Raw genomic sequence first — 13,737 nt, forward strand, 5'->3', positions numbered from 1 at the left:
CCGGTTACTACCTTACGGAGTAACCAATGAGTCTATTCGTAACAGCGGTAACCGGTTACTTCAAAACCAGTAACCGGTTACTGCCTCCCAACAGAACCACAGAACACAATTTTCAACAGTGGTAACCGGTTACCCCAATTCAAGTAACCGGTTACTTCACAACGAATAGGCCATCTCAGTGACGTAACCTCAAGTAATCGGTTACCACTCTCCAGATAACCGGTTACCTCGTACCAGAAACCCCAAAACTCCATTTTTCCGCACCTGCATCAATTACAATCCATACCAGAACGTACCATAACGTATTGCAACATCAAACAGCACCAACAAACACGAAAATGCACATTTATACATACTTCTAATCATGCTTTAACATCATTATTCAACACCAATCATCATTCACAACATAAATTGAACCAAAGTTCTATAAACCCCAAAACCCCAAACACCGACATACAATCCAATTCAGAATCCTAACATACGAATTCAATTGAATCATTCATAATACCCATAATAGAGGTTAATGAGAAGAATCCCCCCTTACCTCGATGTCGAATTCTTGGATGCTCTTGCTCTTCGCACTTGCACTTCTCCCAATTTCACGTTCAATCTTCTCTTCTCCTTTTTTGGTTCCCCTTTTCACAAAATCTTCCTCTTTTCTATTTTATGGAAAAATATAACCTTAGTTTAGTAAAAGGCTTTGCAACTGACACACCCCCCAATTGCTACTTGCGACACTGGCCCATTAGCCTCATTTTCCATAATTCTCTAATAAATCCAATAAAATGCCAAATAAATCCAATAAATAATTTAATTTCAATTTAAATTAATTAAGGGAAAACATGGGGTGTCACACATAAGACTAACCTAGAAAGGTTCCTGGGAATGATACAATATGTCTTAAACAAGACTATAAGGTTAACTTAGATATGTCTTAAACAAGACTGACCTAGAAAGTCTCCTGGAGAGGATGAGGAGGGATTGGATACATGTTTTAAGGAGATTACCTAGGAAGGTATGATATGTCCTAAACAAGACTAACCTAGAAAAGTTTTTGGAAAGGATGTGATATGTCTTACACAAGACTCACCTGGAAAGGCTCTTAGACCGGATACGCGATACCTTAAACAAGGCTTACCTAGAAAGGCTCCTAGAAATGACACGATTTGGATTGAAATTGAAAATTGAAATTGAAATGAGTCTTGGTTACAGCCAAGGGACTAACATACCAAAGAACTCGGTGCCATATCACTGCTAAGGGACTAGCGTGATAAGACGTAACGCAATAGGTCACGATTTGGATTGAAATTGAAAATTGAAATTGAAATAGGATTGGAATAGGATTTGAAATGGGATTGGAATAGATCTGAAATAGGATTTGAAATAGGAATTGGAATAGGATTTGAAATAGGATTTAGATTTAATGTAGTCAGACAGGAACTGACTACCAAACGAGAATTGGATTTAATGTAACAGTCAGACGGGAACTGACTACCAACGAGAATTGGATTATGATGGGTTTTGCTGTAACAATCAGACGGGAACTGACTACCAAACGAGAATTGGATTTAATGTACCAGTCAGACAAGATCTGACTACCAAACGAGAATTGGATTTAATGTAACAGTCAGACAAGAACTGACTACCAAACGAGAATTGGATTTGATGGTTTTCAAGGACGAGAACTGGACTTTGTAATGATTTTCCAGGACGAGAACTGGACTTTGTAATGATTTGGATTTGCAAATGAAAATTGGGCTTTTATAGTATATGAATGTACCAGATGATATGCATGGTTTGATGTTGGAGTGAAGCGACATGATTAATGTATGATAATGATTTATGATGACTTGGATGTTTTGATTGATGTAGTGAGTAGAACGAAATAATGTCTTCTATAAGACTACCCAAAAAAGGTTTTTGGAATGGATATGAACATTTGTCTTAAAGAAGACTACCTGAAAAGGTTCTTAGCCAAGGACGCAATCTGTCTGAAAAGGTTCTGAGCGAAGGATAAGGAATGTCTTAAAGAAGACTACCTGGGGAGGTTCCTGAAAAGGATGACAAATTGTCTTAAAGAAGACTACCTGAAAAGGTACTGTGTAATGTATCAGCCATTGTATGTAATGCATGAGTTATATGTACTTGCATGATGCTCCAATAATAGGTTGTTGATAACCAAAGCGTACATAGTTCGCTGATGTTGAAAGGTTGTTGGAGGCGGTGGGGTGTGATGCTAGCGCGACTTCACAATACTTGTTTTTTTAACTTTGTAGTTAGGAGAAAGATTGATACGAGGTTGTAAAGCATGAAGACGCCTTTTCCTTTTATTGTGCGTCTTATGGATTTGGTATCCATTGCCCCAATATTTTCGTGGAAAAAGATGCTTATGAGGGAAGTGCCCCAAGAAATAATCTTGTCATATGCTTCGACGTTTAGATTGAAGGGTATGCCCTTGATTTCCAAGATATGGAGGGTTATCCATAGTGTTCTATCCGTTGGTATAAATTTATCCCAGGTTTGACATGCCCCTGTTTGTTATTGCTTCGAGGTGTGCCCCAAGTCAATTGGACCTTAGGAAGAATGCCCCTAGTAAATAGGATGTTTGGTCGTATGCCCCTGTTTAGGAAAACCTTCTGGACGTGGTTTCCCCATTCAAGAGTCTTTATCAGAAATGGTCGCCTTTGGTTAAACCAAATTCGAGATCTCCTTGAGTGCTAAGTGTTTGTCCGTAGACGACGTCGTACTCTTTGAGAAGTAACTCCAATGTGTATGCAAGTTTTGAAATCGAAGTCCGTTATGAATTAGGACTGGAAGATTGGAAATGAATGTTTGAAGAAGCGTAGTGATTAGAAATAGTTTTAACAAACATAGGAGTCAGTATAACAAAATCTTGCTTAATATGCTTTCGTAGTTAACCTTGCCTCAATTAGGACTTTTGAATGTTGTAACTTGGCTTGGTTCAAGGTTTAAGAAACAACGGATATAAGGCTCGAGATTTTATTTGACCCAACCTTTTCTCCTTGATGTCCTCCAAATCCTAAAGATTCGACTAATCCAATGAATGCGCTTTATGTGTAAGAGAATCGTTTCAGTTTTGTTGTTGAGCAGCAAGCTTTAGTAAAGATCCAAGTATCGATGAAGAAAGGAAAAAGAGTTGTAAAGATCCAAGCATACATGAGAAGCTTCGATGATTTAGCAGTCACAAGATTGTTCTTTGTATTTAGCCTTTGTTTTGTTTTGTTTTGTTTTTTTTATCCTTTATTTTTGCATGAATCAGTTCCTTTGAATTTGATCCATCGGGATGCCCTAAGTCATTTTTGTTTTCTTTTATGAAATTTTCCATTTTGACTTAGCGGGCGTTTTTCTTTTGAATGCTCTTTTTGATATTTGATCCTTGGATGTTGAATATTGAATATTGTGACTACCATGTTTGACTTTGATTTGTAAGTTTCGACTTCGATAACTTCCTCGATCTTGGATGATATATTGAGGAAGAAGATACTGTGAATGTTATCTCCATTGCTTCCTCATTCTTAGATGAACGCGAGGAAGATATGCTTGAACCTTTTGTTTTGCTTGATCCTTATGCTTGAATCTTTGCTTGGATTGGCTGATTCTCTTAACAACCAAAATGCACCATTGAATTAATCGAAATCTACCCTGCCCCGGTTAAAATCAAGGTTTATTTGAAAAGGTAGAAACAAACTCCAACTCCTGGCTCGAGGGGGTAACGAGGGATTAACATCCTTATATCTCCACTGTTTAGGAATTGAAACAATGCCTGTACATCGTCGGCTCGGTCTTACCTTGAAAGCATATATTTAGCTGGACTTAGTTATTTGTATTCGTCATTCTCCCTCAAGTTTGTTAATGATTGGGAGTGATAATTGAAATAGAATAGAAGGGTGTGAGTGGAAAGTCGTGGTAGTGAGCGAATGGAGCGAATGAATTGATTTCAAAACATGCATGATTATTTTATTGAATTACTATTCGAAAGGTATAACGTTTTACATCAAATAGCATTTTCTGATCATAGGAGTTACAACTTGAAATATAAACCTACTAATCCTAAAGGCAATCTCCTTTGTAAATCCATTGACCTTGTTTCACTCCTTAGTTCATGGACTTGTAGGAATGAAGAGTAATTTCGAACTTTCTTTGGGCACGTCAAACCTGTCGAGAATAAATTGTTAGCGGTGGGTTTTCGTCGTATCGGAACTTCATGAGTCTCCTTTGACTGAACCTCTTTTGCTTTTTCTCAGGATAGTATCACACCGTTTGCAACCTTTGGCGTTTGTAAATTGATAAAGAATATCTATGACCCTTTTTGCCCCTTGGTGTGGAGTTCACATATGTTGCCTTCCCTCCATCGTAGTCATGCATCCTTGTTCAGGGTATTGCCCCAGTTGGGCTGACTCTTGCCCCCCAGGTTATCGTAGAGCGTCCTTGTAAGTCTGTTATATTCGTAGATGAACCCCTTTATGGCTAGATACCCCTTGAGTGTATCTATGAGGGAACTTCTTTGTTGAACTAATCCTTGCTCGATGATAACCTATATTGCATTTCCAATCTTGTTACGGAAAGATCTGAACATTTGGTTGGTATGGCAGAAGACATCCTTTTTTCTTAGCAAGACCAAGATCTTTTATTCTCCTTTCTCTATAGTTTGTGATCCTTTTGATTTTCTTCGGGAATTTCGGGAAACCGGCTAGCACGGTAATTATGGATTCGGGCAAAGATAGAAATGCAAATGTAGATGTATGAATGCATAAAAATGCAAATGCATGCGTATGCAAAGGACTCCTTTATTTTTTTGTATATTATGACTCCTTGTTTGTAATGCAATGCGGACGCGCGATAGATATAGTCCTAAGGATAGCCTATGCGGATCTAGGGATGACATTAGACTCTGACGAAACACTTGCAAGCTAGATATTATGACACGTTAATGGGAATCCCTTAGATTAAGGGGTACGCGGATAGTAGCAGTTGACGACCGTTCAGGACAGTCACCAAGTCTCATGACCTTCGAGAGGTCGTTCGACGTGTACTTACGAAGTTGTCCCTTGTGGGAAGGTTCTCTATGCGGAACACAACCTATCTAAGGACGATATCGGATGAAGAGAAATCCCTACAGGTTAGGGGTGAAAGATGTATAAACAGAAATCCAAACCCTACAAGTTAGAGGGTGCGTGGGAACAAGCACGGGTTGACCGTTCAAGATAGTTACCAGCTCTCATGGCCATCATGAAGCCAATTGACGTGCGTTAATGAGGATGTCCTTCAGGGGAAGGACACGTTGTTGTAGAAACATATGAACGTAAAAGAAAATCCCTACAGGCTAGGGAGTTCGTAGGAGCAAGCATAGAGTGACCGTTCGAGACAATCACTATATCTCATGGCCATCGAGAGACCAATTGACGTATGCTAACGAAGATGTCCTTCGTGCGAGGGATGCAATTTTTGAAATAGAATCCCTTATAGGCTAGGGACGAAAGATGTAAGCACGGGGTGACCGTTTAGGACAGTCACTGAATCTCATGGCCGCTGAGAGGCCAATTGACGTGCGTAAATGAAGATGTCCCTCGTAGGAAGGACACGTAGTTGTAAAAGTACAAGGATATAAAAATAAAATCCCTACAGGTTAGGGAATGCATAGATGGTGATGTCCTTCGTGGGAAAGACGTAGTCTTAGGAATTAGAGTCCCTACAGGCTAGGGAATACGTAGGGATACCTGCAAAATTGAAACGCATAGATATGCGAAGTATATAAATTGTAAACATATAATGAGCACAGAAGCACAAAAGTCCTAGGTTCATAGGTTCGACGTAGCGGCTTTAGGGAGTCTACCCTTTCCATGGGAGTGTTCTAGAAGGTCTCATGGGGTCGTTCGTAGCCTCCGAGACTTTCTGTCTCTTTGGATTTTAGAACAACTCATTTTATCCATGAGGTTCGAATTTTTGGGGTAGGTTCTCAGAGAGATCAGCCAAATACCAAGTCCTGCCCTCAACAAGGTCAAGCCTTGTATTGGACATTTCCGGATATTCAACCCACTCTGAGTGGAATTATCAATAAGACTCGTAGGCGATTCAAGGCCCCCCTGGTCTTAATGATAACTCCCACACTTAGGTTTAACAACAATTTTATATATCCCAAAAGATGCAATAGAAATAAAAATATTCATTTAAATAAATATTTAATTAAATTGCAGTAATGAAATTGCAAAGGAAAATAAATAAATAAATAAAATTTAAATATTTAAACTAACCTCGAAATCCGGCCGCTTATAATTCAAAATGCAGTGAAAAGCCATTATTTAAATAAAAGGTATTTATTTAAACTACTATAAATAAATAGCAATGCGGTAATGGAATTGTAAAGGAAGTAAATAAATAAAATTTTAATATTTTAAAAACTAACCTTGAACTCCGGCTGACTTACAATTTAAAAAATGAAATACACCGCAAATATTTAAATAAACAGACATTATTTAAATAAACAGATATTATTTAAATAAAGGGATATTTATTTTACTGATGTAAATAGATGGAAAGGGAAATAAATAAATAAATAAATAAATAAAAATTTAAATTTAAATATTTATGAAAATAAATAAACCCTAAAATGGCGAACTGAACAAACCCTAAAAAATTTGCCAAAAACCTAAATGTTTCGCCAAAAGCCTAAACCCTGCCAAAACCTATAGGGGCATAATAATTAACCTTTATAGTGTATCCCCAGCAGAGTCGCCAGCTGTAGCAACCTGCCCTAATTTTCTTAAAAGTTTGTAAGCTTTGAAAACCCTAGTCCTTTTTTCCCTCCGTCCCCCTTGTCCTTATGAATATTTTAGAATATATATGGCATTAATTAGGGTTCAGCATGGGCTTGGATATTGAGCTCTTGATCATTTAAAATTTTGGAGAAAATATATCACCCAACTTTCTATTTTTTACACTTAATCTATTCTCTCTCTTTTTCCATGAAATTTGTACCATTTATTGGATATTTGGATGATTGAAACTTGATTGGAAAATCAATCCTTGATTTAATCTAATTATTTTATGTTTTACTTAATTTATTTAATATTTAAATGAATAAATTCAAATAAATAAAATAAATGTATTAAAACTAAAACAATAGATCTTTAGGTCTAACATTATTTGTGGATATGTTTTAGATCCAACAAATAGGCCTAAGAATTCAAAATATCAAAAATTTCCAATTTGTATTAGATGTAATTTCTCAAAATCGCCCAACTTGTACAAGCTATAACTCCTTCAATTTTTAACATATGGAGGTGTTCTTGGACATTTTGGAAACCTCAAGAGGTCCTCTATAAGCCACTTTGGAACATATTTTTCATTTGGACCTTTTATCTTGATCATATCCCCTTTGACAAAAACTGCTTTTGACTTGATGTTTGAAAAGGACTTGTAATGTTTTGTATCATATCTCCCAAATGAAGCATTTCTAGCCTTGGCTTGTGAGAGACAAAGTTGTAGAGAATCCAATTCCCTTCAAAATAGGCTTTGAGTGGGTAATTTTTGATGTTCCGTGTGAAAGTTATGGCTAGTCAAAGTTGAGTTGACTTTCTCCTAGAGAAACCCTAATTTGAACCTTTTTGTACTTGTTCATCTCTGAGTTTCTACTGATAAATCATGATCAACCTTTGATCAAATGATTGATATACACCTCTATACTTGATGTCTGACCAATGATCAGAGGTTTGGACCATGCTTTGATTATAGTTGACTTTTAGATTTAGATCAGTTGACTGTGGATCCTGGAATTGTTTGAGCAGGTAACCTTTGGAGTTGGGTCTTGATCCTTGCCATAGAACTATCTTATATCATCATGGACCATGGAGACCTGATTGATAACCTTGTTTTGCTAATTCCCTCAGGAGAGTACCAAACCTTAGCTTTAGGATACTCTTGCTCAGGAGAATGCCTGGATGAATCTCTTGAACTTTGAATCATTGTGAATGGAATATGGGAGGCAAATTTTGGGGTATGACAGTGTGATCTGACTAAAGGTGAAAATTTTCTTGAAGTCCCACCCATTTATGGGCCTGTAAGAAGTCATCCTCTCAAGGTTTCTAGGCATGCAGCTAAGGAATTACATGAAATAATATTCACACCCACTATTAGAGAGGGTGTGATTGAAAGCCTTAATCAAATGTTTAGTCCAAAGACTTCCGATACAACATACTCTCAAGTTTTTGTTCAAGATACTGAAAAAGATTTTGAGACACTGGGTGTAGACATGACAAATAGTGATGAAGAAATATTTTTGGGATGTTCCATTAACAACAATGTGTATATAGTGTTTAACAAGCACACAAAATATATAATGGAATCCATAAAATTCTTAGTTAATGATGTTCAAACTCAAGTGACTTCCCATAAAGATGAAGATTATGATTTTTTGTCACAATGTTGAGCAAGTATTTATGAAAACATAGGGAACAAATTACAATATGCTAAAGAAAAATGAGATCTAGATGTATGCTTCACCACACGAAGAAATTATCCATAAGAAATTGTTCTTAGACCAAATTCTGCTAATATCATTGGGACACAATTCATTTGGAAGAATAAGTCTGATGAGAATGAGATTGTTATTAGAAATAAAGCACGTCTTCTAACATAAGACTATGTTCAAATAGAAGGGATTGACATTGATTAAGCTTTTGCTTCTACTGTCCGTATTGAAGGCATCAAATTGTTACTAGACTTATCTTGTCTCCCTAAATTCAAACTTTACCTGGTGGATATGAAAAGTGCCTCTTCTACAGGTACTCGGATATAAAATTCAGTCAGGATGTTATTAATGATGTTAATGACATGAAAGGGGTCATTGAGAAGGATGATTATGCGGAAGTCATCCTGGATGCCAGTACTAATATCAATAACATGAAGGGTGTCAATGGGAAAAACAATTGGAATCTTATGATAGTTCATATTTATGTTGATGAAATTGTGTTTCGAGGGTTGTAAAGTAAAATGTAAGATCATGTTGTTCAACAAAGGCATGTTGAATTCAAGATGAGCATGGTAGGAGATCTTCCTTACTTTTTTGGTTTTCAAGTAAAGCAAATGAATGATGGCATCTTTATTTCCAAAAGTAAGCATGCTAGAATTATTATGAAAAAAGTTTGGGTTGGAAAATGGTAGGAAAAAATGTACACCTATTTTTAGTCATGTCAAGCTCTCTAAAGATGAACAATGTGTGATTGTTGATCAAAGCCTCTATAGAAGTATGATTGGTAACCTCGTATATATCACTGCCAGTCATCCTGATATACTCTCTCTATTGTTTTGTGTGCTCACTTTCAAGTCAAGAGAACCATTCAGTGAATAAATGGAACATTTGGTTATAGTCTTGTATACTCTTTTTATATCAACTCTTTACTTGTTGGACACTGTGACGCTAACTAGGCACAAGCAGAGTATAGTCTTGTTGGATGTAGCTACGCTCAATTGTTGTGGACTAGCCAAAGGCTCAAAGACTGTAATGTTACACATGGTGTCATGACATTAATTGTGACATTGAGAACAAGGAAAAATTATGGTGTTTAAATTTTCAAAAAGACCACATTTTTGTGTTTTCGCTTCCATGCTTCAAACCAATCTCTAAATCTTCAATTTTCTCTGCAAAGTTATTGTATCAATCTAAAAGCATGGTAGTAACAATGAAATGGATGAACGCTTATGGTAATGCAAAGAAGACATAAAATAAGAAAATACATGAAAAATACGTTGTAGTTCTGAAAGCTCGTGGAGTTTGTATGAAAGGCATAACAATTAGAGGAAAGATTGATGGTAAGTCCAGAGATATTTCTTCTCTCGTTAAGCCTAAGGATGTTCAAGGTAAAACCTATGAAATGTTTATATTTTGTAATACTATTGTGATTATTGACAACAATAAAGTTGTTATTGATACAATAAATACCATTGATGATTGTTGTTGGAAAATACATCAGTTTTTATTTCTCTATTTTATTATTTTCTAAACAATTCCATTATATCTGTTTATTTTCCTTTATTTTCCATTAAGGAGAGAATTAATTGTAATAATTGTATTTACCCTTTATAAACCAGCCTTAGACTGAGGAATAAAATAGAACATCATTTTACATATTATCTTCAATATGGTATCATAATCACTAGATTAGGGTTTTACTGTAAAGCTTTTCATAACTAGAGAGAAGCCCTGATCGATTTTTCACGAATAGTATTAGTAAAGCAGTAATGAATAAAGTGAGTTCACATTAGACCAATTGTATTTTTGACTATTAAGAGTGGAGTTCTTTCTATATGGAGTCCTGAGTAAAAATTCACGGGTAATATTAAGGAAAGAAGCATTGAACAAGGAGAAATCAAATCATACTAATTTGTACTTTTGACTATTAAGAGTGAATTTCCTTTCATTGGGTTAACGTCCTACAGACGAAGATAATTTTGCACCGATATGGGTTTATGATTTATATGTTTTTATATTTTCATTCATTCTGTCTGTTAAATATTTAACTTGCCATACACATTGTTACAATATTGTGTTTGACATCTTGTCGTCCAAAGAACGGAATGTCAGAATGGAAAGAAAAGTTTACATCTAATTTGGAATAGGCTCTAAGGCTAAGTCTGATGATTAATCCTCGTCAGGTGAAGCTGAAGAAGGACATGTCAATCTTGAAGAAGCATCTGAATGTGAGAGTGGGGTGGAAAAGGTACCACACACTAGTAACGAGGGGTTCCAAAAGTTTTGTCCACACACTTTAACAAAAAAGAAAAAGAAATAACATCCTTTCTCTGAGAAAATTGTGGCAAGTCATATTTAGTTAGTAAAAATAATCATGTTGGACCAATTAGAGATGGAAAAAAGTCTCCCCTATGAGGTACAACACCTAAACCACTTCCGAAACACCGAGAAACTGAAGGTTTACAAGTAGAGAAACCTTTCAATGAACCAAGAAATTTCTTCACCAGGGGGTATGGATTCCTGAATTATGGGGTGTAACAAGAAATCTAAAATATAAGCCATATTTTCAGCCCAACCCACCAAAAGATCAACCTTTCCTAAATCACCACCTTCCAAATCAACAAAATGATTAAAGTGAAAACTTCCTAAAGGGTCGAAATAGTCATTCCCCAATGACTTTGACCCCTTTTTGGATGTCAAATATAAATCCAATTAATTAACACAAAGTTGGTCTCATATTATATAAAGAAGGCAATAACTAGTTTAAGAAATTAACTTTTTACAGGCCCAGGTGTAGATTATCCTCCACATTGAAAAAAGAAGAACCCACCAAAGCAGTTTGCCTTCCTATCCTCACATCAAATTTTACTACCAACCGAGGGTCAATCCCCAATGAGAGGCCATAATCCAAATTTCCATCATTTCCCAACAAAAGAAATTTTTTTATTTGGTTCTCTAATGTCATTGTCAAAAGACAACATATTAATTAAATGAGCTTTTTGGGAAGTGACCATTTCCTCATCTGAGAAACACATTTTTCGCTCCTTCAAAGGGCTAGTTCTATCACTTGTACATTGATATCCTAAGTTTTTCCATCTACTAGAAAATGGAAATGTATCCCCATTGCCTTAATCTTTGAAAAATTTAGAGCTTAAACCATCATTATCTTCTCCTATATCTGAGTCGAAGAAAGAGCCTCCATTTCCGAAAATGCCATTGCCAAATGAGTTATTTACTGAGTTCGATGAACAACCCTTCGTACTCACATCCTTATGTGAGACATCACTAACTCCACCTCCCTCATCAATGAAATAATTACTCGGATTCAAAACATCAGCCAAATCAACTTCTTTTTCCATTACCCAGACCAAAATTTTTTGAACCTACATGTAAAGCCACTTCCCCTCCCATAGGAGCTCCATCATGAATCCTAACTTTAATTATGTCCAAATTAAATTTTTTTCCTAGTGATTTATATGTCATGAGACACATGTTAAACATTAGCCGATATTGTTAATTTTTGGGATGAGGTATATATGTTCACAATAACTTAATGATTTATACCGCATGCATAAAAGTTTATTATTATTTCAAATCAAGTGATCTTCAATTTCCTTCAATTTTTTTATATAGATGTTTAATGACACTACACCGGTCTCACAAAAATACTTTAAAGTTGTTTGTACACGCTAGGCATCTTGCTTAAATGCGCTTTATAGGCCAGAGTCACACATTGAGTTTTGTAATATATGTTTGCAATATTTTTGGGTTTGATGTAAGTAATATTTAAAATTGTTTAATATTTTGTTACTATATTGAAGCCGTCTTTTTGGGGCTTACATATAATGTATACATATAAATCCATATTTTGGTTCATATTCTGTTATGGTAACAAATATGGTATACATCATAAGTACTTAAAAATGGGGCATATATGGAACATTAAAAAAACTATTAAAAACACAGTATTTCACCACGGTTGAAACATTCAACCATGTTGAAAAGTGGCACACCAAATATTATATATTATGGTATGGTTGGAAATCAAACCCATAACCTTTATATATTTCACCACAGTTGTGTAATATAACTATGATGATATGTATCACGCTTCCTAGTTTCTCACCACGGTCACACGTCTGTGATGGAAAGGATTATACTTACTATCACACCTAACTTTACTGCCGTTAATCAACTGTGATTGTATTCATTTTCCAACTATGGTGAAAGACCCTTTTTGTAGTAGTAAATCCAATTTTAGTACCTTGCCAAATATATTCCTAAGATTAGTACAACATTTTTTAAACCACATATGCAGAGGGGAACCCCTCATTATAATCCAATAACATCTGACCAAGGGATCAAAGATAAGAAGAATTTTTAAACAAAATCATTCTTCTTATTTTGTGAAATTTTGAAGCTCCCCTTCGGCTGAATAACTTAGCAGGAGACAATTTCCTCTTAACTTATATAAGGAGAAATTTGACAAATAAAACATGAAAATACTTTTGAACACTTCAACATCATAAATGACATATATTAGAGAATAGTTAGTTAGTTAAAATAAAATTGAACTCTTTAGTGCAGTCAAGAACTAAAATCGTTAAACATCATAGGTTTTAGTTTCAGAGAAATTGAAGTCTTAGTTGTAGGCAAGAATTGCAACCAAACTCCATCGATCAAAGCTTCAAAGAAGCTTCCATTTTCAACATATAAATATGATCTCCATTGTAATTTAGAGAATCAACAATGAAGATTCCTAAACCTTCACTAAAAGGTGGACAACATGAGATTCAAATCTCATAAGCTACATCAAAATTTGTAGTGTTTACACGTTCGACAAACAAAATTTCTCCAAAACTCTCGATTAAGTTTCAAGAAAGAAACTTTTTGTTATGGAATCAACATGTTGAAGGTGTAATTCTGTCACATAAACTCCACAAGATCGTTGTAAACCCCCCGATTTCCACAAATTTTCAAGACTAAAAAATTATTGTATTGAAAAATTTGTATTTGAAGCTTGTGAGGAATGGATTGTGCAAGACCAACCCTTGCTCACTTGGTTGCTATCAAAAATCTCAGAATTTGTGCTTCCTAGAGTACTCTCATGAAAACATGCATATGAGGTTTAGGATAAAGTGCAGAAGCATTACAATGTTCATATGAAGGCTCGTGTTCATCAAGTTTGTGTAGAGTTAAAGATGAGTAATAAAGGAACCAAAATAATATCAGAATTTGTACTTCGAATC

This window comes from Vicia villosa, linkage group LG6 (genome assembly GCF_029867415.1).
Source record: "Vicia villosa cultivar HV-30 ecotype Madison, WI linkage group LG6, Vvil1.0, whole genome shotgun sequence".
NCBI classification, from domain to species: Eukaryota; Viridiplantae; Streptophyta; class Magnoliopsida; order Fabales; family Fabaceae; genus Vicia; species Vicia villosa.